The 24,165-nt window shown below is 43.1% G+C and overlaps 1 protein-coding gene across 3 annotated transcripts in view; it reads left to right on the plus strand.

Moving 5' to 3' along the window:
• LOC124862348 (histone deacetylase 5-like) overlaps nt 1–20,960 on the plus strand; it is a 290,249-nt gene extending 269,289 nt beyond the window's left edge. The window contains exons 30-31 of one of the 3 annotated variants that reach the window (XR_007036906.1): nt 8,742–8,910; nt 9,123–9,849. The gene's annotated coding sequence lies outside the window, so the exon portion shown is untranslated. Of the gene's footprint in view, nt 1–8,741; nt 9,850–20,908 lie in introns of those variants that run through there. The other 2 variants (XR_007036907.1, XR_007036905.1) reach the window with 2 other exon arrangements.
• Nucleotides 20,961–24,165: the final 3,205 nt, after the last annotated feature.

Raw genomic sequence — 24,165 nt, forward strand, 5'->3', positions numbered from 1 at the left:
GATCTTCAATCAGACTAAAAGACAGTTTTTATCCACAAGCTGTCAAACTGCTGAACTCTGGACAATAATACTGCACGAAACCACATCTGTGACACTTTGTTTGCTTATTACTGCTGCATGATGTGTACTTTTTTTTGTACGCCATTAGTGTTTTTGTTTTTATTGTGATTTGAATGGTTCTTCTTATCCTAAGCATTTCATCGCATTGTTGACTGCATGTTAACCTGCATATGACAAATAAACCATATCAATGACTGTTTGTTTTATGAGCAGTTTGTCATCTGTGCTGCTGTTCCAAAATGCCGAACGCAAAAGTATTGCGAGGGGACGCAAAAAAAAAACAAAATCCCCCATGTCCCCTCGCGGGCTTCCGTACCTTTCCCCTCTACTGTGGCAAAGGCTCTTAAATCTTTAGTGCACATGCAGCAGTTTTGTTGGTCAGATGAGACTTGACACATGATGGTGCTTTTGGTTTGACGAATGAAGAGATGCAGGGCTGATTCAATCCAGAATTTGCCTTACAAGTGTCCCTTAATCACAGGTGTACTTGATTACGACTAAATACATTTTACAAGCAGCAGACTGCGTGTTAACACCGCTGCATTCAACTCTCCTGAAGTTCGGTAATATTTGCAACTTTCCTGTCAGCTCTATGAGTTTAATAGATAAGTTCTTACTTCTGACTTTACGTTGCAAATCCAATTTTACCACGTCCAGTTCTCCACCTGCGTTTGCTCTGTCCATTCTGAACGCAGGTGGAAAACATCGAGCAGAAGCACTGTTGTCTCAGTTTTACATTTCCAAAGACAATTGATCCTAGTTTATTTTCCCTCCTATTGCTTAGCTCCCGCTCCCGTCTGCTCCAGTTAATTTTTATCCTGTACCGTCCCAATCACGTGATCTTTACTGATGCTGTCTCCCGTCCCGCGGGATTCCCATGGGAATCCCGTGACCCGTGGGACTCCCGAAAAAATGTGAGCCTCTAGTTGGGACCCGTCAGAGAGCGCATGGTGGCTGGGTTGCTCCTCGCGGGACCCGGCCCGGCCAAGCCCGAAGGAGAGACGCGAGGCCATCCCCCAGTGGGCCCACCAAATGCAGGGGGAACCGTGAGGGTCCGGTGCAAAGAGGATTGGGTGGCAGACAAAGGTGGAGACCTTGGCGGGCCCGATCCCCGGATGCTTAGGCTGGCTCTAGGGACGTGGAATGTCACCTTACTGTGGGGGAAGGAGCTTGAGCTTGTGCGGGAGGTCGAGAGATATTGACTACAAATAGACGGGCTCACCTCCACGCACAACGTGGGCTCTGGAACCCATCTCCTCGAGAGGGGCTGGACTCTCTTCTATTCTGGAGTGGCCCACAGGGAGAGGCGGCGGGCTTGGGTGGGCTTGCTTGTTTCCCCCCAGCTCAGCCGTCTCGTGTTGGGGTTTACCCCAATGGATGAAAGGGTCGCATCCTTGCGCCTTTGGGTTGGGGACAGGTCTCTGACTGTTGTTTCGGCCTACGGGCCGAGCGGTAGTGCGGAGTACCCAGACTTCTTGGCGTCCCTGTCAGGGGTGCTGGATAGTGCCCCTCCTGGGGACTTCATTATTCTGCTGGGGGACGTCAACGACCACATGGGAAACGACAGTGACACCTCGAGAGGCTTAATCGGGAGGAATGGTCTCCCCAATCTGAATCCTAGTGGTGTTTCGTTATTGGACTTCTGTGCTAGTCACGGATTGTCCATAATGAACACCACGTTCATGCATAAGGGTGTCCATCAGTGCAGCAGCACCAGGACACCCTAGACAGGAGGTCGATGATCGACTTTGTTGTCGTATCATCAGACCTTCGGCTGCATGTTTTGGACACTCGGGTGAAGAGAGGGGCTGAGCTGTCCACTGATCACCACCTGTTGGTGAGTTGGATCCGCTGGAAGAGGAGAAAGCCGGACAGACTTGGCAGGCCCAAGCGCATAGTGAGGGTCTGCTGGCAATTTCTGGCAAAGGCCTCGTCCAGGGACGTATTCAACTCCCACCTCCGGAAGAGCTTTCCGGGGGATGTTGGAGACATAGAGTCTGAGTGGACCATGTTCTCCGACATCTATTGTCGATGCTGCTGCCCATAGCTGCGGCCATAAGGTCTGCAGTGCCTGTTGCGGCAGCAATCCCCGAACCCGGTGGTGGACACCGACAGTAAGGGACGCTGTCAAGCTGATGGAGTCCTATCGGCTGTTGTTGACTTGTGGGACTCCTGAGGCGGCTGACGGGTACCGTGAGGCCAAGCCTGCCACGGCCCGGGCTGTGGCAGAGGCAAAAGCCCAGGCCTTGGAGGAGTTCGGTGAGGCCATGGAGAAGGACTACCAGTTGGCCTCGAAGCGATTCTGGCAAACCGTCCGGCGCCTCAGGAGGGGGAAGCAGTGCTTCGCCAACACAGTTTACAGTGAGGGCCAGAGGCTGCTGTTCTCGACTGGGGACATTATCGGGAGGTGGAAGGAGTACTTCAAGGATCTCCTCAATCCTGCCATCACGCATTCCCTGGTGGAAACAGAGGCTGGTGACTCGGGGTTGGACTCTTTCATCACCCAGGCTGAAGTCACCGAGTTGGTTAAAAAGCTCCGCAGTGGCAGGGCTTCGGGGGTGGATGAGATCTGCCCTGAGTACCTCAAGTCTCTGGATGTTATAGGGCTGTCATGTCATGCCTTCAACATTCCGTGGTGGTCGGGGACAATGCCTCTGGACTGGCAGACTGGGGTGGTGGTCCCACATCATAAGAAGGGTGACCGGAGAGTGTGTTCCAACTACAGGGGGATCACACTCCTCAGCCTCCCTGGTAAGGCCTACGCCAGGGTATTGGAGAGGAGAGTCCGGCCGATAGTCGAACCTCGGCTTCAGGAGGAGCAGTGTGGTTTTCGTCCCGGCCGTGGAACACTGGACCAGCTCTATACCCTCTACAGGGTACTCGAGGGTTCATGGGAGTTTGCCCAACCGGTCCACATGTGTTTTGTGGACCTGGAGAAAGCATTCGACTGTGTCCCTCATGGTGCCCTGTGGGGGCTGCTCCAGGAGTATGGAATCGGGGGCCCTTTATTAGGGGCCATCCGGTCTCTGTACAAGCAGAGCAGGAGTTTGGTCCGCATCGCTGGCACTAAGTCGGACCTGTTCCCGGTGCATGTTGGACTCCAGCAGGGCTGCCCTTTGTCACCGGTCCTGTTCATAACTTTTATGGACAGGATTTCTAGGCACAGCCAATGGGCGGAGAGGTTCTGGTTTGGGGACCAGTGGCTGGGATGAAGATCAGCTCCTCCGAGTCCAAGGCCATGGTTCTCGACCGGAAAAGGGTGGCTTGCCCTCTTCAGGTTGGAGGGGAGTTCCTGCCTCAAGTGGAGGAGTTCAAGTATCTTGGGGTCTTGTTCATGAGTGGGGGAAGAATGGAGCGGGAGATCGACAGACGGATTGGTGCGGCTGCCGCAGTAAGGGGGTCACTGTGCCTGTCTGTTGAAGAGAGAGCTGAGCCGAAAAGCGAAGCTCTCGATTTACCGATCGGTCTACGTTCCTACCCTCACCTACGGCCATGAACTTTGGATCATGACCGAAAGAACGAGATCCCGGATACAAGCGGCTGAAATGAGCTTACTCTGTAGGGTTGCCGGGCACTCCCTTAGAGATAGGGTGAGGAGCTCGGCCATCCGGGAGGGGCTTGCAGTAGAGCCGATGCTCCTCCACATCGACAGGAGCCAGTTGAGGTGGCTCGGGTATCTACACCGGATGCCTCCTGGACGCCTTCCTCGGGATGTGTTCCAGGCACGTCCACCGGGAGGAGGCCAAGGGGACCGCCCAGGACACGCTGGAGGGACTATGTCTCTCGGCTGGCCTGGGAATGCCTTGGGCTCCTCCCGGAGGAGGTGTCTGGGGAGAGGGACGTCTGGGCGTCTCTGCTGAGTCTGCTGCCCCTGCAACCCGGTCCCGGATAAAGCGGAAGACGACGAGTACGATTATATCTCCTCATGCTGTATTTTCTTCTTCTACTTGTGATCTTATCTTTTGTTTACTTAATCTGCCCTGCATTTGGTCCCACCATTTACAGTGGGAGTGTTTGTATTCTTGTCAGTGCACACTCTCAACGTAGTCATCTTGGTCATCAAAATCCGGGCTGCATGTGGACATCCACTGAGAGCCCTAGCGGACTAATTTACTTCACAAAGGTATTGAGGGTTTTTGGACAGTAGAGCAGAGTGAGCAGTAGAGCAGTATGATGTATACCTAAGAATGATGGGTGGTGCTACTTTAGTTTCCATACAATAACTGTGTTTTTTGACCAAAACTATTTTTAAATAGCCAAATACGTCTTTGTTTTAAGCAGGGGGAATGTGTAGGAGTCTTTTTTCAGCAAACGGATCAGCAGTTCACAGCAAAAGATGGGTTAAGAAAGCAACCCATTAGACAACATAAAAAACCTGCGACTTCTATGACACTTTCACTGGCCTGTCAAACTCCATAAAATAACTTTAATCTGTCAGAATGGTATGGAAAATTGTTAACCTTATAAAAAACCTTAAGTATCTTGATTCCAGTAACTGGCTCATTTCTAGTATTTTCTGCATCTGTACTGGTAGGTCAGCTGTCAGAAGGTTTTAACAGGACGGTGAAAAAAAGGATCATCATAAACCATTATTGCGTATCACAGGTTTAAAAGGTTTTCTTGCTAACTCCAAGAACATATCCTTCTTTGTATGACACTATGATTTAAACAGACCAGGAGTCTCATTTATAAACGTGGTGTATGCACAAACCCGGGCCTGAAACTGGTGTACGTTACTTTCCACGTACAGGTTGTGATCTATAAAAACAAACTTGACGGGAGAATGTGCGGCCCCTCATGCAAACTCTGACTCATCCGTACGCTCTTTTTGGAGACTGGAAACTGACGACGCAGATGGTAAGGTGGGGAACTGAAGCCACACTGCATCATGATTCCTCTCAGACATTCAATTTCACTCCGTATCAAACTTTAATCATATAATCATTCAAAATTGCAGTGTTATTTATGTTTAAATCTTAAATCAAAGTTCGCACAACATTTCATCAAAGTTTTCTCATAATTACATCCCTATCCCTGATGACCACCAAGGTGATGTGTACCACAGATTTTTTTTTTCTTTTCCTTTTTTAAATTTTAACGTGTTCTATCTGGCAGTCACACTCAGAATTGTTGCCTGAGTGCCAAGAAGATTTACTTTTACAAGTGGAGGTATAAAAGCTTTTACTGTATAGCTCCGCTTGATATATATATATTATTTTAAATGCAATGGATACAGAGACGGAGACAAAAGGGGGAAAAAAATAAAAAAGAAAGGGTGAGAGGTGGTTCAAAAAGCTAAAGGTAAGAGAAGAATAGGAGAAAAAGAGGGATAGAGAATACAAGATAACACCCTAGGCTGCTTCTATACTTGCAGAAAGATCGAGAAAAAGAAGAAAAAAAAACTGAAAAAACAAATGCATAAATAGCAACAACAACGTTACTAAAAAGTACATGGTACTAATTAATACCACAGCAACCACAGCTCACATAAACGGTCAATATAGAATATATCTGTATGTCTGTAAACACCTGAATTCAAACACCTATGGGTGTATGTGTGAGCGGGCTTGTGTATATAAGGTTTCTCCATAAGAATATTTAAAAGCGGGCATGAGGAGCCGCAGACCTGCCCCCATAGGACCCAAGGCGGACACAGAAGAGATTGAAGCCACAGACATCCAAAGACCCCCCAGAGCACGGGAGCCCCAGGAGGGCCACCGGGGTAACACCGCACCCCAGAGAAGAGCAGAGGAGAGCCCCGGGGGAAACACCCAGCTGCCACAGTGCAGAAGCGCCAGGGAGCTGTAGCAACGTGCCCACAGGCCTCGCTGACAGCTGGCTACGCCGAAGCAGATCCATCCATGGACCCAGAGACCCGAGGGCACACCACCCCCAAGCAGAGGGTCTAATTTGATCCACCCTCAGGCGTACACACACACAGATACTCACATCCACACACCCGACGTAAAGACACACAAGAATGGACTCCATACACTCACTTGCGCTCCCCAAACACACTCTATACTCCCAGGTCCAGGTACCAATGCCCTAAAGGGGGCACAGTTACAACCCCCAATGAACTCCAATTACAACCCAATGAACCTTCCACCCCCCCATGAACTCCAACACCAATTTCTCCACAAGTCCACCCCCAACCAGGACACAAATATCGAACACATCCCCCCAAACATAAATGCCATGAATCCCCTCAGCGCAAATTAGCCGACAGGTATGTGTTTAACATGATGAAAAATTAATAAACTCCTGGCCTGAAGCCACTTTTTCATAATTCTGAAATTATCCATAGGTCTGGTATATCGTAGCCAGAGCTAGGCATAATAACGCCTGCCATCCTGGATGGCATTGTTAATATGACCAGTCGATACATTAGATGTACCTACAATGTAGCTTCCAAACATATTTTTTCCACTCTCCACCTTACTCACCAACACTTTGATTTCTGCTTCTGTACAATTGCATGTCTTTGCTCTTTTCTCTGTGGTTACCGTTGTTAACCATGAAATAACATTGATCTGCTGGCTCATTTAAATGCACATTAGGTGCTTTGCATTGACGATTTATGGTTGTATGTGGCCTAGTACACAAACATTATGCTGCAGCTTTGATTTCTAATGGCAAATTGCTTGGTGCAGGACATGCTCTTGATTTTATAAATTTGGATTTATACTGGATTATATGTCTGGTGTACACCAGGGATGTATGCCATTTTCGGCTTTTCAGTGTGTGTACACTTTTTGTATAAATCCTACCTAATGTTTTATTAATGAGACCCCATTTCTTTTTTGCAGCTCAAAATGAGGGACTTTACAAATGATCTAACCACATCATTCCCTGAAGATGCAAAGCCTTAGAGCTGGACCTAGCTATTAACCAATGCTGTAAAAATTCTCTATAGAGACATAAAGAAGCTTACAGGTCGCAAGTCACATGAACTTACATTAATTCAACCTGACGTGCAGTGCTGCAGTAGATACATCTACATTTCGGTGACATCCATTTAAAGGAATGTCATACAACTCAAAAGATGGATATATCCTACTTAAGTGTTGATGAACAGAAAGCGTCACCACCTCAAAACTTTGTGTCTCTGCCTTTATAATTTACCTTTATACTAGTGTAAACGCTAAAGCAACCTTATCCATCAAACTGTCAGTCACTAATGTGGTGCCTGACCTTTGGGTATGGGTGTGGCATACAGTGTGGTGTCATGGGACTAGAACTGAAAACACAAAATTCCCCACCAAGTGTGATAGTGCAGGAAATTGTCCACACCAATGGTCGCCTGAAGTTCAAATAAAAACAAAGACGCAATGGAATTCAAGGGCATTATTTGTATCTATAAAGTGAAGATATTATCGGTACAGTATGGCATGCCCCTGTGGTTTTTATAGAAATGTGAAGAAATTGTGAGTGTAAGTCTAACAGCTACAGAAACGATAGATTCTAACCATTTAAAACAACACAAACGTGAAAGTGCTCATACCTGTTGGATAGAAAGCTGTATTAGATATTCAACAGCTATACTTCACAAAGTTTGTTGCTCTCTCAGCCAAACTACGAATTATGCGAAGTTGCAATACATAAATCATGTGGCTGCTGGCTTATCAATCTACATGTAGCAAATCTTTGTGATACAACTCCATTATAAAACTGACATGTGACAGGGAAGGAAGCTGAAATCAAACCCACAACTTTCCTATTGCAAGACAACTTCCCACTGAGCCACAACCAACCCATTTAAACTCAAAATGTTGTTAAGCTGTTTTCGCAGCCAAACAACACCCGTGTTACTGCACAAAATTATATTGGCCTAGTCTGCCGAGATCATTTCTATACAAGACCTGGAAAAGGACCGGGACATAACATATTTAAAGTTGCACAAACAACCGTCTGACCAAAAAATCACAAGCTTTTCATCATTCTTGGTGCAGACTGATGCAGACAGCTGGCAGCCTCAGCTATACCATAAGTTTGCATTGTTCAGCTGAGAACACAGCAGCAAACTCTCTTGTTAAAGTGTAGACTTTTTAAAATCTACAAATATAGCATTTAAACATTTAAAGTTTGAGTTGTTTTAAATTACTTGCATGATCAACCCTATCTGAATCTCTTAGCTGCTCTCAGGATTTTCTTCACTTTTTTTATAAACTCCTCTGTACATCTGTCTACTACAAGTAAGGGAAATGTCACTGATAATTACCTCACTTGTTGAAGTTGCAAACTATTTCTTGTGTTGTGAATGAGCAAGAAGCAATTACCAACACGTTATGTTGAGCCCTCCATACTGTTGAAGTCAAGGCCTTGATAGCCCCTTTCCATTGGCTGTAGAAAGCACCAGGCTTTGTAAAGCCCAGGTCGCGTTTTGAAACAAATTTACCCATGTAATTTCTCTTTCCGGGGGCTTTACTTTCACTGGTAAATGGTCCTACTCTCGAGTAGGTCTTTTCAGCTTTGTTAAAGGAGCGGAGTTGTATGCAGTGAGGAATGGCACCAGCAGCTTCAGTAATGGCTGAGGTTACTACACAAATGAATCGTTTTTATACCATTAATTTGTCACAAAAAGTAGTTTTAAGATATTTTTAAGTGAGAAAGTATACCACAAAACTTCATCTTTGGAGTCAGTTGAACCAGAATGATCCTACATTTAAATGTTTTTTCAGAGTTTTTGGAGCAACGGAGCTCTGCTTGCAGGCTGGTTTGGCTGCTAAGCTAACCAGGCGGTTAGACAGGGAATTCCCCTCTAACCGCTGCCTGATCTCGGCCCGGCACTCTGGAATTTCCTGCTACCTGTTATGTTTGTGGCGGCTGAAAGTGAATATAAAGCTTTTGGTAGGTATGTGTTGGTCACCGGAGATTTCTGACATTTCAAGTTATTGTTGGCATTAATTTTAAACTGTTTCGCCACAGTTGTGTAAGACAAATGTTTTAATTTAATGCTGATGATCAGAGTACTTTAAATTCTCTATGTACATGAAATATACACATTTCCCTTTAAATGTAAACCTAACTCAGTGGAGTGTAATGTTTTTATTTTTTCATAGTTCTATGTAGATGGCTCTGCAGGAGGAGAGACCAATTTCAAGTTTGGATGCAGTTTCCCAGTGTTCCTCTTTACCGCTGTGCCTACACATCTACTACTTTATATAAATATTTACTCAAGGCATCAATTCCCTGTAATTCTGGACTGATTCTAATTTTTTTTATTCTAATAAATACAATTTTTACTAAAACATGTTGATAAAAAATGAAATGTAAAATAATAATTTAAACCTTTCCTGCTTATGTATCCAGTGCAACTGAAGGAATAATGGAAGGAATTAATTGACTGTAACTTTAAAGCTGCTCATTATCTTTCAACAGTTCCAACAAAAATGATTTATTACCTTTTAAAGTGAGTAAAGGAGTAATGCCATCTGCTGGACTGAAGATGTATTGTATTGCAATTTTCCTCACAACTTCCCCATACGTCACTAGGCTGATTTAAATAAATGGTCCTTGGCTATGAAAAAAGAAAGAACAAGATTCCCTGGGATTTCTATTACCAAGCTAAAACAAATCCTGGGGCTTTCGGTGGAAAAGGGGCTAATATTTCAAATCAGACATTTTCTAAAACTTTGCCTACACCTTGTGGTTGTTAATTAAATTCGAAAATACTTTATTAATCCCAAAGGGAAATTAAATGTTGTTGTAGCTCATTATGAAGGTTTCTTCAAAGAGCCGTTGTATATGCTGATGGCTGTGGACAGGAAGGATCTCCTGTAGCGCTCCGTCTTACAGCAGATCTGAAGAAGCCTCTGACTGAAGACATTCTGTTGTTGTAGGACAGTCTGATGAAGAGGATGCTCAGGGTTCTCCATAATGTTCTTCATTTTATGAAGAATCCGTCTTTCCACAATGATCTCCATAGGTTCCAGAGGAGTCCCCAGAACAGAGCCAGCCTTCTTTATCAGCTTGTTGAGCTTTTTTAAGTCCCTGGCTCTGATGCTGCTACCCCAGCAGATGATGGCAGAAGAGATCACACTTTCCACAACAGACTTATAGAAGATCTGCAGCATCTTGCTGCAAACACCAAAGGACCTAAGCTTCCTCAAGAAGTACAGTCTGCTCTGTCCCTTCTTGTAGACGGCTTCACAGTTGCATCTCCACTCTAGTCTGTTGTCCAGGTGAACACCGAGGTATTTATACTTCTCCACAACCTCCACTTCTTCTCCCATGATGGAAATAGTTTTTGACTTATTCCTGTTTCTCTTAAAATCTACAATCATCTCCTTTGTTTTAGTCACGTTCAAAATGAGATGATTGTTTCCACACCATGCCACAAAGCGGTCCACCACCTTCCTGTACTCAGCTTCTTGTCCATCTCTGATCCACCCCACAACTCCAGAATCATCCGAGTATTTCTGCAGATGACAGGAGTCTGTCTTGTACTGGAAGTCTGAGGTGTACAGAGTTAAAAGGAATGGTGAGAGTACCGTCCCCTGTGGTGCTCCTGTGCTGCTGACTACCTGGTTAGACTCACAACCCTTCAGTCTCACAAACTGTGGTCTGTTTGTCAGGTAGTCTTTGATCCAGGAGATTGTTGAGGCAACCACCTGAGTCTTCTGGAGTTTCTGACAAAGTAAATCAGGTTGGATTGTATTAAATGCACTGGAGAAATCAAAGAACATGATCCTCACAGTGCTGCTGGCTTTGTCCAGATGACAGTGGGTTTGTTGAACCAGGTGTATGATGGCATCTTCAACTCCAACTCCACAGCAATAAGCAAACTGAAAGGGGTCCTGATGGTCCATTGTTTGCTTACTCAGGTGGGCCAACAGGAGTCTCTCTAGGACCTTCCTGATGTGGGATGTCAGGACAACAGGTCTATAGTCATTGAGGACTGATGGGTGAGTTTTCTTTGGTACCGGAAAAAGACAGGAGGTCTTCCACAACACCGAAACGTCTTCTGGGCCAGGCTAAGGTTGAAGAGGTGATGCAGGATCCCACATGGCTGCTCTGCACAGGCCTTCAGGACTCTAGGGCTGACATGATCTGGACCTGCAGCCTTATTCCTATTCAGTCTCTCCAGTTGTCTCTTCACCTGACTTCTTGAGACACACAGGTGGAAGGGGGAAGCAAAGGAAGCATCAGCATCTTCTGATATGGTTGAAGGCAAACATGTAGAAGCAGAAGGGTCTAGGGCTGAGGTGGAAGATAAAACATTTGAGGTGTGACAGAAAAGCTGTGGGTCCTGTGGGTCAAAGGAAGGTGGAATGTCTGTTTGGCTGTGAGCAGGAGAGGAGGATGCTGAGTTTGTTTCTGAACTGAATCTATTGAAGAATGTGTTCAGTTCATTTGCTCTGTCCAGACCTTCATCGGTCCGATCATCCCTCTACCTGAAGCCCGTGATCTTCTTCATCCCTGTCCGCACATCTCTGATATTGCTTTGCTGGAGCTTGCTCTCCAGCTTCTTCTTGTACACCTCCTTGCTGTCTCTTATCTTGACTTTATGTTTCTTCTGTAAACTCCTCAATAATTCTCTGTCTCCCTCTCTGAAGGCTCTTTTTTTCTTGTTAAGCAGGTCCTTCAGGTCACTGGTGATCCAAGGTTTGTTATTGGGGAAGCATCTCACAGTTCTGGTGGGGATGGTGTTATCCACACAGAAGTTTATATAGTCGGTTACACACTCAGTCATGGCATTGATGTCCTGTCCATGTGGCTGGCACAGTGCATCCCAGTCTGTAGCCTCAAAGCAACCTTGCAGAGCTTCTTCAACTTCCTGTGACCATTTTCTCACAGTCCTCTTTATTACAGGTTGCCTCTGAACAAGGGGCTTATATTTCGAGCAGAGAAAAACAAGATTGTGATGTGATTTGCCTAGAGGAGGTCTTGCTGTAGAGATGTATGAGTCTTTGACATTTGCATAAAACAAATCCAACATTTTGTTTTCTCTGGTAGAGCAGCTGACAAACTGTTGAAACGTTGGAAGTGTAGCAGAGTGAAGCATGGTTAAAATCACCAGAAATTGCCACAAAAGCATTGGGGTTTTGTGTCTGTAGCTTAGCAACAACTGAGCTGATGGCATCACATGCAGTGTCGGCAACAGCGGAAGGTGGAACGTAAACTGTTGCCAAAATAACACTGGTGAACTCTCTGGGTAATAATATGGACGAAAACTTACTGCCAACAGTTCAATATCTGGACTGCAGAGATGACACTTCACAGTTACATGTCCTGGATTACACCATCTGTTGTTCACAAGTACTGCCAGTCCACCTCCTTTACATTTGCCACTCCTCTTTAAATCTCTGTCTGCTCATATGGTTAAAAAGCCCGGCAGAGAGACGCTGGAGTCGGGGATATGATCCTGCAGCCATGTCTCAGTAAAACACATAATACTGCATGCCCAGTACTCTGGTTGGGTCCTTTGTAGGGCTTGGAGTTCATGCAACGTTTTTCCCAACGATCTCACATTGCCCATCATAATCGACGGGAGAGATGGTTTGAACTTCCTCCTTCTCTCTCTTTTCTTTGCTCCTGCTCTGCATCCACGGCGTCTCCTTTTCAACTCATCAGGGATTTGGGGTTGTAGTTGAAGTATTATTTGAGCTTTTGAGATATTAATCAGCTGCTCCCGGTTGTGAGAAAACAACCCCGTTGCCATGGCAATGCATCATAACAAATGTCCAAAAATAGAAAGTATTAGGAAAAATCCTCCAAGCTGCACAGCACCGACACCGGAGAGGACAGTCGTCCACAAAAATCAACTGTATCCACCACAAGAGGAAGAGTTCCCAAAAAAGAATAAATCAGAATCAAAAGTAACAGAGCTACTCCAACCTGCTGCCACCTTGAGCGGCGCAATTCTAGAAGAACTGCAGTGTAGGATTTAAAATACACCATTTTCATTTTTACAGTCTCCATTATTTTGCTGTGACCAAAACTACTGAGAATAAACTCCCCCAAACATAAATATGGTGACGGCTGCTACTTGGTCCACATATCCTTACGATTATCTTTCAGCTCAGTGGTCACATTTCCTTCTGGCAAATGCAGAATGCTGAGAAAATGAGGGATTACGGAAAGAAGTGTTAAATATCATTAGGGTTTTTCACAGCTTTACTGTTGCTATACATACCGAGGTAAATCTCACACACTCTGACTCTTTTGCTACTTCAACTGATCCTGTATACTTATTCATGTTTGATAATGTGGTGAAACTGTTGTGTTCTTCTATAAAGCGGTGTCAGGGGAGGGGCTCATTGGGACTCCCTGTGTAGCCTCATTCTCAATCTCTTTTCTCTCCCTCAGTTTTTTGGGGAAACATTATCTTTGTTACCTTTCTTTTTTCCAGATTACCACTGAAGATAACATTTTGTGTTGTTGCTGTTGTTGGAATTTATCACAAACACATTCCTTAATCTTCTCCATCCATGCCGTCAGTTTTTTGCAGACGGTCCTCGTCTAGTTCTCGTAGACTCACATGTAAATAAAGTGCATATTTGTGTACACGTGCAATACATGCTACTTAAGCAATCTATTACTGTGACAAATATACATGATAATGGCAAATGTTTTAAGTTTCAGCCAGTTTTTGGTCCTTGTCCTGGTGTCCTGAATATGTTGCAGGATCTTAAAAAAGGGATGGTGGCTCATGTGATTCTTCACCCTCAGTTTAATTTCAGGTGTTTGTGGACATTTTAATGAAGCCCTTTTTTTTTTTAAACACTCAATGTAATGAGATGTTCTTGATTTTTTTATTTATTATTAATTTAACGTGGGCTTGTTGATAAATTTGTCTGGAAATTCAATAAAGCAATTCACGGACCGTTGCTGCTGTCTGTCATTCACCCACAGTGTGGTACATCTGCTACGACAGAAGCATTTTAGTTATAATGGGTTGTTTTTATCAGCAAAAGTTACAGTGAGGGACATAGTTATTTGGATCTCCTACCGAATGTAATAGGTCCACCCCCTATCATTTAAGTTTATTCCCTTATCATGAAATTGTCTAGAATATTTATGGTATATTTATTATTTTTTTAAGATAACTAAAAATTAAACAATTTGGCAAAGCCCAGATGATAATGTTATGACTTTGTAAATTGCTCAGGAAAGGAGAGTGGTTCGGTTTTCCAGAGATTAACATGTTTTGGTGTGAAAAGTGTGTCTCTACCCAAGGGAAAAAGCAAACTACCTTCCAACGTTGCTGGCTAAAGCTGATTATCCATAGTTAAATGAGTACTGCACCAACATAGGCTTCCAAAAGCAACATAAAAAGGCAGATTACAAATTATGATTTTAGTCATTAAGGGGAAAAAACTAATTAACCTAGCCCCATCTGAAAATTGCCCCCCTTGTGAAACCATGAATAATTTGTAATTAACCACATTTGTGGTTCAACTTCGGTAGACATTGACCTGAATACTGCCAGACCTGTGGAATCAAAAACTTTCTTAAAAAGAACCAGTCTACATGAATTAGGGTAATAGATCTCAAAAACAACAAATATACCTTGATCTATAAAAAATTTAACTACAGATGAGAAACAAAGTCATGAAAATCTATCCACAAATAAAAAAAACATGGAACAGGGGTAAACCTTGCCAGGAAGTCCAGATTAAAAATATTACTTCCAAAATGCATCAACAAGTCATCCAGGTCACAAGACCCAGAACAACATCTGTAGCACTGCTGGTCTCTCTTGTCCCAGCTAGAGGCTTAAATAAACATTAAGAATGAAACTGGGCAAAGTTGGCATTCATGGAAGAGTTTCAAGATGAAAACTACTGCTGACCAAAAAGAACTCAAAGGCATGTCTTACATTTAAAAAACATCTTGATAATCCCCATGATACATAAAATATTCTGTAGACTGACAAAACTAAAGTGTAAAAAAAAGTGTAAATCTAACAGCATTTCAGAAAAAGAGCATCTTACTGACAGTCAAATGCGGGGATGGTGGTGTGATGCAACATTCTGTAATTGATGAACCATGAATTAAGCTCTCTAACAGAAATCTTGAAAGAGGATGTCTGCTCATCAGTTTGTGACATCAAGTTCAAGCACACTTGCTATATGCAGCAGAACAATCATCTTAAGCACACCAGCAAGTCCATCTAGCTCTCGACAGCAGTTGTAGGTGCCAAACGTGGCACGGGTTATAAGGTGTAGGAGGTAAATATTTTTACAAATAATTTTACAAATAGAAACTGAGACAGTAAAGCCTTTTTGGTAGCACAATAATATATAATAATTGTGGAAATATAAATGCCTTATCATTAGTATAAATGCCTTATCATTAGTAGCTAAAGCTAAGATATCTTTGGGATTTGCAGCTTATAGATTGATTATTATTAGGAGTTTTTAGTTCTGCTTTTGAGAGTTAGAAAAATCCTTAAACAGTAGCTTCTAGTGTGGTCACACAATGAGTGTTTATTATTCAAGGTTAAAGCTTGCAGGTGTTTTCTGTCTGTATCGTGAGAAGCCGACAGTGGATTAGGGAGGCATGGTAACTCCTCTCCCTGAAGATTCCTGAAGACTTGTGGGAAACTGACCTTCAGCAAAAGAATGTGTGAGAAACTGAGAAGGGCTGCACAACAAATGTAAAATGTAGATTTCTTGTACTATGTGTGTGTTCAATAAAAGAACGGTGCAGGGGAGAGAAAAACAGATGTGTTCCTGACTATGCAGATGCAGCACCTCTCTTCCCCGGCCGGGTGAATCAGCTTCAACCTCTTGTCCGTGTTTTGTTTTCTTAGACATTTAAGTTTAGTTTTTCTCGTGCAGAATTAAGATGCTTTGACCAAATAAACGAACACGCAGGAGTTTAGAAGGACAACTCTAACAACTTGGTGACCCCCGACGTGATTTGGGAAAACGAGGACTTTCGGCTAAATCAGAACTTCACCAAAAGACTCTGACACCGGGGTACCCCCGCACTTCTTACAAGGTAAGCAGAAACCTGTTTAAAACGAACTCTGCACTTTTGGCATTGTCGATAGGCCTAAATTCTTGGTGTCAGATGTCTGAGTAAGTGAAATGTTCTGCTAAATTTAAAATGTGTAGACCAGTGTGTTAAGATAATATAAAAGAGGTCAAGTAAAGTAAAGTGAGAAAATAAGGTTTGAGGCCTGTAGTTTGAAGATTCTACAAATTCTGTTTAAGTGAGAAAATAAGGTTTGAGGCCTGTAGTTTGAAGATTCTACAAATTCTGTTTAAGTGAGAAAATAAGGTTAGAGGCCTGTAGTTTGAAGATTCTACAAATTCTGTTTCCTGAGTTTGGCAACTCCACATGTTTTCTGACGAGAATTCATGATTTCGCTGGGTTAAAGTCCCGGAGAGTGGGGAAGTGTAAATCGTTTTCTTGAGTTTTGAAAGAAGGTTGTTCATTGTATTCTGGAGTCAGAAAGCTAAGACCGGGCAAAAACACAAAGGTTTGAATGCTGTGTTTTATTCGAGTTCTGTCTCAATAAAACCAGATTACAGATGTGGTAATTCATAAAACACATAGTCTGAAGTCCCGTGAAGCTATAAGTTACTGTGAACAGTTTGTATGAATCTGTAAGACCAGTAACAGTGAGAGCCTGACTGTGAGTTATAAATGACATTTGTAACAAGACCAGCATGAGAAAACTATGAGCTGAATAGGATAATTCAGCAAGACTAGTCAGAAACTGGAGCGCATTTAGTGCACTCCAATAATAGATAAAAGTGCACAAACATAAAGACACATAAAATAAATGAGCTGTCCTCGGAAGAATAATCTGTGAGACAGACTTGTTAGGAGGAGTGTGTGAAAAATACGGTGTGACTGGAGAGAGGCGCAGCGGTTCGCCAGACTCTCATTGCAGGTGAATGAATGAATGTAGCATTCCTGTATGGAAACCTAACTGGGCGCTGATTGCTGTTTGGATTGTAAGTGGGGAAACTGAGGTGTCTTGAGATGTGTTTATGTCACTCTCAAAATAGTCCAGATACCAGGGACACAGCGTGCCATATTTTCTGGACGTCCTCAGTTGACCAGTGAATGAACAGAGTGGAGTGAAGAAAGGTGTGAATACTTTTCAGAGTGCCAATACTTTTTCAGTGCTAATACTTTTTTGAGTGCTAATACTTTTTTGAGTGGTAATACTTTTGTGAGTGCTAATACTTGTTTGGGTGTGAAAACTCTTTAGGGTGCCAATTGTTATACTACCAACAATACCATGATAAAATGCAAAAGATTCATTTTACAGGGAAATGGTTTCATATTTGGCTCAGATTGTGTGCATTCTTAATTTTTCCTATCTGAGAGAAGTTACATTTCAGCTCTGTGAGGCGACCTTGACAAAGAGATGCAGCTGCCTGAGAACAGAGATAACACTTCTGCACAAAAGGCAGAAGCCTGTCTCCGTGGAGAGATGGGGATTGTAACTCTACCCTGCATGTGTCGGGCTCAAGGTCCGCGGGCCAAAACTGGACCCCAGAAGTTTAGTGATTCTCTAGAAGTAGAGCCTTTGATATGGTGGTTGTGTGCTTGAATGTTATTTTGTCAATCAATAAGCAGTTTTGTCTACATTCTGCCACAATCTGCCTTTTGAAAATGTTTTGAATCTTGCTCTTTATGTATAAAAAAAAAGAATAATTGGCTAAAGTCTGCAGACACAAAATGAACCTGGATTGAAGCTCTAACTATGTTTATTTAATCCGAGATCCTCTCCAAATGCAACAGTATATGTCAGTCTACATGAGATACTAACAACTTCACCTACTGATATAATATAAAGATCTGAGTGAATATGTGAAACAAACAATGATGAAAGTTTTTCCAACAGGTGATGCTCATCCAGGAGGAAGACAGTGTTCCTAGGAAATGCAGCTCATTCATTAACAATCAATTTTTCTCCTATAGGTGGAGGTTTTGCTGACTAATCATAGGCTGGATCTATGAAACATTATGTGCACAGACCAAATGACCAAGGTTCTGACTGACTTATGAACCTCACTGACCTGACAATGATAACATGACACCCAACAGACAACACCTTTAAGGTGGACCACACTAAGACCACCTTATTGATTCTTGGTGAATAAAAAAGAATTGAAGCGTTCAAAACAGACCTGGTGGAAACAAAAGGGGTTATGAGGAAATTATGTGCATTTTAAGAATAATAGAAGTCAAATTATGTTAACATTTTTGTAAATAAAATGACTGACAGAAAAATAAGTAAGTAGTGTGTGAATGTGTGTGAATGGGAATGACTGATTTCATTGTAATGCATCTTTGAGGGACCTTAAAAGCGCTAATAAAGGTCTGATGTTCTGATGTTCATTGCCAAACTTATATTTTAATAAGGTTTCCAGAATCTTTTCTGAAAAATCATATAAAGATAGCAAAGGTTCTACCTGTATTAAAAATACTGATAACCATAAGAAAGTTCATAGATCCGTCTTCAATTTTTCATAATTCTTTTACAAACAGGGTATTTAAACTTTCATGTGGCCAAATGTCTGTGTTTGACTTTCTGTTTTTGTGAAATAAATGTCTGTTTCATGTTATGTAAAAATTAGAGTCCTCAACATACCATAATAATATTAGGTCAGTTCTCTATGGTAAAACAAAAGGATTTTAACAGACGTTTAGACTTTTTTCAGTCCGGTTCAAAATGATCAAATTAGACTCAAACTTAACACAAGATTAAATGAACCTTAACAGAATTACTGGACTGGACTGAAATAGAGAAAACTTGAGTTAATTGAAACAAACTTTAGTTACTTGAACTAAATACAAAGCTGACTGAAACTGTACGGTGTATCTATAAAACTGGGTAAGATAAACTAAGATTATAGGATATAATATGCCCTTCATTTTTTGTGTTCATCGGTGAGTGAGGTTTTATTTTTAATAAGAACTAAACCAAGCTTTATTTAAATTAATAGCAACTACCAAAAATAGTGATCTCATTTTTAAATGTAATAAACAGCGGTGACACATTGGGAAGACCCATGTGTCAAGGGGGGAATATGTCACATCTGGTAAAGCATTAATTCTATACTATAAATTTTTCTGACTATGCAAAGAATTTTTGCAGATCATGCATAATTTGTTGCAAACACGGGGGAAAAAATATTGCCTAGTGGTAATAGATTAACCTAGTTACACATTTCTTCCCCACATATGGTATCCCACAGATTATAAGGTCAGATAATGGAACTCATTTTGTAAATAGTGTAATAGAACTAAGTTCTAAAGCATTAGGGGTTCAGTTAAAGATTAAGGAAAACAATGGAAGAAACAGGGAGGCCATGACTCGAATGCCTATCCCTGGTTAAATTATGGATGAGAATAACTCCAAATCAAACTGGTCTTACTCCATTTGCCACCTACTGTACATCATTGTATAACTCCACCCACTATATTCTGAGCCTGAGATCACATGACACCAAGTCGCTGATGTAAATTTGTATTCTCAAAGAAATAGTACATGGCAGACCGTTTTCTCTGCCCTCTGACATGAATGAAATAGAGAAAGCACAACAGGAATGGGACAGCTGTTTAAAAAGCCATATCAAAAGGAGTTCCTGTTGACAGGTGTCAAAAGATGAAAAATAATCCTGATTTGCAGGGAACAGACTTCACAAAGTGGGAAAAACATTTAATTCACCATTTACATACAGCTCAAGAGGCAGAGAAAAAGAAAAGAGGAGAAAGAGCAGCTACAGAATCAGCTCCTTAAATTGCAGCTGCAAGAGGCCAATTAAATAAGAGAAAAATGATATAACTGAAAATGTAATGTTAGCTGCAGCTCAACCTGTTCCTCCAGCAGCACACACCCCTATGTCTATGACTGATCAGTGGCAAGGAGGGGGGTTACTCCCTCCTGCACCCTATACATTTTAATAATTACAGGTACAGTGTCCCCGGTCGTGGAGGCAGATGGCATGTTGGTGGTGGGCTGGTCGTGGTGTATGGTGCGGAGCACCCAGAGGAAGGGGTGGAGCCAGCAGGGCACTGGGAGATGTGTGCTACAACTGTGCAGCGTGGGCACAGCAGATCCCACGTTGCCTGCAAAGGTGGGAGAGAAATGTCTGAATTTTTTTAGTGGACACTGGAGCTACTTATTCCGCCATAACACAGCAACCTCCTAAACCACTGCTCTCTACCAAGACTGTTTCTGTGAGGGGCTTCTCAGGGGCTGCATAAATTCTTCCTGTTCAGATTGGGACTCAGAGAGTAACTCACCCTTTTGTGTGTTCACCCAGCACACCTGCTAATTTGCTGGGCAGAGACTTATTAGTGAAGCTGGAAGCATCAGTGTTGTGTGGTACTGATGGGTTAACAATAACTTTTCCAGATGGTTCCTTTTTGGCATGTGGACAAATGCTTCAGCATTGACAATATTTTTACAGCCAGTTGCAGAGGCATATGCTGACATCTACTGGACACTGTTGACCGAACCTCCAAGCAGCATCTTCTCTGTGTATCAGCTGTGGAAACCCTGGATTCAAAGTCTCTGCTCCTGCACCTCTCCGCCTGACCTGCCTCATGTCACTCTGTTCTACGACCGTTGTCACACAGAATGGTACCAGATTTGTTTAATGAAACAGTAGAAGGTAGGACATGGTTTATTTCATCCAAAAATATTTATGTGGCTCCTGAGGGTGTGGCTGCAACAGTTGATTTAACACCTGACCAAGCAGAATGGTATTTAATGTCAGATGAAGCTGTTCCTCATGTTTCTCTTTCTTTGCATCCTGAGTATCAAACTAAGGAATTGAGAGGAGTGGTAAAGCACTCTCTGGCAGCTGGGGACTGGTAGGACACCTCAGTCACCAACTTAAGTTTGGTTACAGAGTTCTCAAAACAGGTTCCAGAGAAACCAACCGAGGGACCTCAGCCAACCACGTCCGAAGCTGAGTGGATCCTTCTGAAAGTCATCAAAAGGAAGTGGTCAGAGCCCAGGTGGACGGGTCCATTCCAGGTCACAGAGAGAACCTCACATGCGGTGAGGGTCAAGGGCAAAGGAGACACGTGGTATCATTGGAGCCAGTGTGCAGCAGCAGAGGCACCACAGAGATCGCTGCCAGAGGTCCGGCAGAACCTGAGGGACAACACCAGCACACCAGAAGACCTTTCTCACCCAATTCAAGGGGCAGAATAATCCCCTAGGGTGAGAAAGCGTTCGTTTACACCTAAAGGTTAGTCTACACCTTAGGTGCACCGTCAGATCAGTGGTCCCACCAATAGGGGCAGAATAATCCCCTGGTGAGACCACTTAGCTCCAGGTCAGTCTACACCTGTGAGTGAAGACCAGGACATCACACAGAAGAGGCGGATGTGATCGAGCTTTCCTCTCTTTCACTGGTGGTCGTAGCTGCTCTCCCACCAAGAACTGAACTGAACACTCTGAACTTTTCAAAACAAAAAATAATAATAATAATAAAAAGGTCTTTTGTGTTTCACCATATTGTTAATCCTCATCTTCCTTTGCAGGTACCTTCGAAAAGAATGGGAGGTGAAAATCTAGGACCCAGGCCCCTTAAGGGTTGGGTCATGGTAGGTATAGGTGTTTTAGCATTCTTCGTTGTTACATTGATTTTCGGATTGTTCTGTGAACTGCCTTTCCAAGCATGCTCCAGTCATCCAGACAATAAAGTATCAAAATGCAGCGCTCCACCCATTGCCAACAAAACCAGGGCTGGCCCTTTTACCCCTCTACGGAGAAATGGCACATACACTTGTTTTAACTTCACTTCCAAAACCCCGCAAGTGAATGTTGGGGAAATTCCTCGCGATTGGTGCAACTCCACTGTGTCAGGCTCAGTGATAGGTCCTTGGGCAAGATCAGGACTTTATTATTATTGTGGAGGACACCGCCTTCTGACTAGGATCCAAAATAATACTATTGGAGTGTGTGCCATGGTTAGGTTGCAGGCACCACTCCTCTTGTTAGGAAAATACCTTAAGTATCTTCCTTCAACACACGCCCAAAGCACAGCTTTAACTAGGAGAAGGCGTAGACATATCATAAAACGGAGCGCAAACATCTTTGACTTAAGCAAAGACTCACCCACTTACATTGATGCCATAGGAGTACCTCGGGGAGTGCCAAATGAATATAAAATTGCGGATCAAATCTCAGTAGGTTTTGAAAATATCCCAATAATTGCAGCCTTTTTTCCGGTGACCCCAAATAAAAATGTAGACCGCATAAACTACATCCATTACAATGTTTTACGTCTAGCTAACTTAACAAGGGATGCAGTAGAAGGCCTGTCCGAACAATTGGCACCAACCTCCCTCATGGCTGTGCAAAACCGAATGGCATTGGATATGCTTCTAGCAGAAAAGGGGGGCGTATGTGCAATGTTTGGTGATATGTGTTGTACTTTCATACCCAATAATACCGCCCCTGAAGGTTCCGTCTCAAAAGCTTTAGAAGGGTTAAAAACACTTTCAACCACTATGCATGAGCACTCAGGAATAGACAATCCGTTCGGAGACTGGATGACTGGTATGTTTGGACACTGGAAAGGGTTAATTATGTCAGTGTTTATATCCATTGCTGTTTTTGTTGCTATTATGGTGACGTGTGGATGTTGTTGTGTACCATGTATTAGATCTTTGATTGTGCGCTTTATTACTGCAACTATTGAAGGCAAGGCAACCACACCCCCTCATATGATGCCTTTGTTGGCTATCCCTGATGACGACAAGGAGCCTAAAGGGTTGTTGAGAATTTGATTCAAGTCCGCTGTGCTTAGGCTTCTGGTATAGACGTTTACTTTTTGTATTCTTTTAGTGAAGTCTTAACAGACTTCAAAAGGGGGAATTGTGGAAATATAAATGCCTTATCATTAGTAGCTAAAGCTAAGATATATTTGGGATTTGCTGCTTATGGATTGATTATTATTAGAAGTTTTTAGTTATGCTTTTGAGAGTTAGAAAAATCCTTAAATAGTAGCTTCTAGTGTGGTCACACAATGAGTGTTTATTATTCAAGGTTAAAGCTTGCAGGTGTTTTCTGTCTGTATCGTGAGAAGCCGGCAGTATATTAGGGAGGCATTTTACTCCTCTCACTGAAGATTCCTGAAGACGTGTGGGAAACTGACCTTCAGCAAAAGAATGTGTGAGAAAACTGAGAAGGGCTGCACAACATATGTAAAATGTATATTTCCTGTAGTATGTGTGTGTTCAATAAAAGAACGGTGCAGGGGAGAGGAAAACAGAAGTGTTCCTGACTACACAGAGACAGCACTTCTCTTCCCCGGCCGGGTGAATCAGCTTCAACCTCTTGTCCGTGTTTTGTTTTCTTAGACATTTAAGTTTAGTTTTTCTCGTGCAGAATTAAGATGCTTTGACCAAATAAACGAACACGCAGGAGTTTAGGAGGACAACTCCAACAATTCTAACTAGCGAATCTCATCGCACTAAGACCTCCTACTCTGCCCAGGCATTCTAAGAAATAAATAAAATAAAGGATGGGTATTACTTGTTGTCGGCTTTCTTCTGAGCGGGGTCGAGCGAGGAAGGGAAAAATGGCGGGTTGAAGCGTTGTTGCGCGTCCGCAGTTAAACTCCAAGAAGCGGTCAGTCTTCGTCCTTTGGCCTCCTTGGTGAAAAGGGGAAAAACGTGATCTGACCATCAAAGTCGACTTAGGATGAAACACAGTGGCGGTTCGTTTCCTCAAACTCCGTGTTTTTAGTTACGTGTTAAACTCACGTCTTTGATCGGCAAAGTGAAATTGTTGGCCTTCTTAGTCCAGAAACCTCAGTTATGAATTGTTCGTTGGCCAACGAGAGAGAATAAATGAAATCCACTCGGGACTCTTCTCCAGGTGATGCTTCAGATGTTGGTGATCGGGTCACGATCTCCAGCTGAAGGCAGGGTGTTCAAAATGGGTACCTCCATATATAGCACCCTGTGACGTCAGACTTGGGACGTCCCGTCATATCAGTCGCAATGTCCTGGATACAAAATGGCCGAAACCGCCAGGGGGCCTTGTGGCGTCCCGCACCATGCAAGTAGTCCAATATTCAGCAAACAAGTGGTCCAACACAGTTTTTCTAAAGATGTGTCTGCTGCTAGAACTCTGTGTGGCATTGACCTGTTCTCAGGTCAACT

The sequence above is a fragment of the Girardinichthys multiradiatus genome, chromosome X (assembly GCF_021462225.1).
Source record: "Girardinichthys multiradiatus isolate DD_20200921_A chromosome X, DD_fGirMul_XY1, whole genome shotgun sequence".
Classification (NCBI taxonomy): Eukaryota; Metazoa; Chordata; class Actinopteri; order Cyprinodontiformes; family Goodeidae; genus Girardinichthys; species Girardinichthys multiradiatus.